Genomic DNA, 2,336 nt, shown 5'->3' with positions numbered 1-2,336 from the left:
TTAGACAGATGAGCAGAAAGGCAGACAGGTAGATAGACATGCAGGCAGGTACTGAGAGACAGGCAGACAGACAGGCAGGCAGGCAGTTCCCACGCTGGTAATCTGTTTTGACTTAACGGTCTCTGAGTGAAATGAGTCTTGATAAGTGATTATTATTAGTCGCTCATCGCTGGAGTCCTGGGGACTATCCAGGGTACATTTCACAGCTGTCTGTCTTCTCCAAAACATGAAACGAACAGCTCAAAACTCAACAGCTCAAAAAAAACTGCATGATATTATTTGAAGACATAATGTTTGGCTGATGGTTGCTTGAGTTGGGGGTGAAGAAATCGATACTTAATTTCTTTCAGCGCTAGACAACATATAGGCCTACTGGCTGCTGTTCTGGGAAGCTGAACTCCATGGGAGAGGGAAAACGGTGACTGTGCTTCTAATTAGAACATCCTCAAATTCCTCTGTCAACAGCAGCTCCTCCGTCCCGACTGTGAGATCAGACGTCCGGCACAACGGTCAAGCTGTGGTCAGCGTGGGGCTCGGCGACTTAGATTCCACCTCCGAGCAGAAGCTCTGGAACGCAGGGGCCTCCATCTTGTTATTATTCTCCACTGGCCAAGCACAGAGAAGGATCTAGAACACATAGAATGACTGAGAAACACGGCAGCTGTGCAAACACGGGTTCCAGTGGGTCTCTAGCAGCTGGGGTGTGAGAGTGTCTGTGGAGCTGGGTGGGTAGGTGGGAGGGAGAGATGTGGACCTGAAGGGGTTTCAGCTATAGCTACCTCAGGCCGAGTCTGCTGGTGTGTTCCTATTGGCTGGAGAAACTGATCTAATCTGATGCTCTGTGGGGACGATGGGAAGACAATACTTTATTTCCTGATAGCTGATTCCTCACATTGATGGCTGATTTCTGTCTGTGAAGTCAAGGTGTTACAGCGTGCAGACATTAAAGCCAACTCACTTTATCAGCCTCTCTCATAAWGAATTATTAACTCCACATACAGTTGAAACTAGGTAAAGGTTTAAGTCAGATGAGAAAGGAGAGGCGACAGGTTTGGAGGTGTGTATTGGAGAAGTTGAAGATAGGGGTTTGACTATAGATGGTGATATGATACAGAAGATATATGTAAATGTAATAGGAATCAGATATGAGTATATGCTTATACAAGGAATATGAAGACGGGTGTGTATGTGAAGTTGCAGGAATAATGTCAAGAAAAAGAAATGTGTGCAGAAAGAAAGGGAGGCTTTTTCCTACATCTTTGTCCTTGTGTCGGTTGCCAGAATAACTGTGACCACCGCGGCGCAAATATTTCCTCTAATCATTTCCATGCATTTCATAGGACTGGAGCAAAGCTCTGTACTAAGTGGTACATACATATGGTGCTCACTACTTTCCAATCACCAAACAAATACAGCAATTTAAACTAAATCTAAACATTATGGCAACTAAATGACTTTCAAATTGAAAATGTATCTGCAGTACGGCTGTATGGAGACAATAATGCAAAACATGTCTGTGTTCTTGGGTGGGTAGTATCCTAACTATTGACTGTAGCCCCCCCCCTCTCCTTGCCTAACCACTCTGTTTCTCTCACAGTCTTTTCTCCTCCTCAATCATAGCCATTAATTAGCACTCTCCTATAGGAAACAGATGCCTATTAATAAATTAGGGGCATGTTTTGTATTCATCTTATGCTGTCCTTCCAGTACATAGGCAGCAACATGAAAGCATTCCTCTGCCAGTTCAGCCACAATTCACAGAGATTTGCGGGTGGCAGGACAGCTGGGGTAAGAAACAACTGCACACACGCACACGCACACGCACACGCACACGCACACGCACACGCACACACAAACACAAACGCACACGCACAAAAACTCATCCTAAAGTGTTTAAGTACCACACACAAATATTTCATAATATAACTAGCTTCCTCCCACACCTTGTTTTGAGAGGTAAGCAGTCAGCCTCAGTACTGGGCGGATGCTTGTCTGCAAGGTTGCAAGGATGCAGGGTATGATAGGAACTAGGCAAAACAAACCCAATGATCACCAGCAATTGATCATTGAAAGCATATGATGTTACCAGTTTCTTCCTTGTAGATACTGTATCTAGTTCCCTCAGCTGTGCTGATAGTCTAGACATTGTCAATAATCATTATTGCCTGTAAAGGTGGCAGTTCTAGTAAAGTATTGCCCAGGGGAATGTCCTTACCCATGCTCTCTTTTAAGTCAAGTTCTTCCAGACTTTGTGGTTGAATTTATTTATGTCTCCACTTCAAGGAGTTTTTTCTGTCTAAAGTCTAATGTCTGTATCAAATGAAAGAGATTTCCCC

This window comes from Salvelinus sp. IW2-2015, linkage group LG15 (assembly GCF_002910315.2).
Source record: "Salvelinus sp. IW2-2015 linkage group LG15, ASM291031v2, whole genome shotgun sequence".
Taxonomy (NCBI): domain Eukaryota; kingdom Metazoa; phylum Chordata; class Actinopteri; order Salmoniformes; family Salmonidae; genus Salvelinus; species Salvelinus sp. IW2-2015.
Note: the sequence above shows the minus strand (reverse complement) of the source record.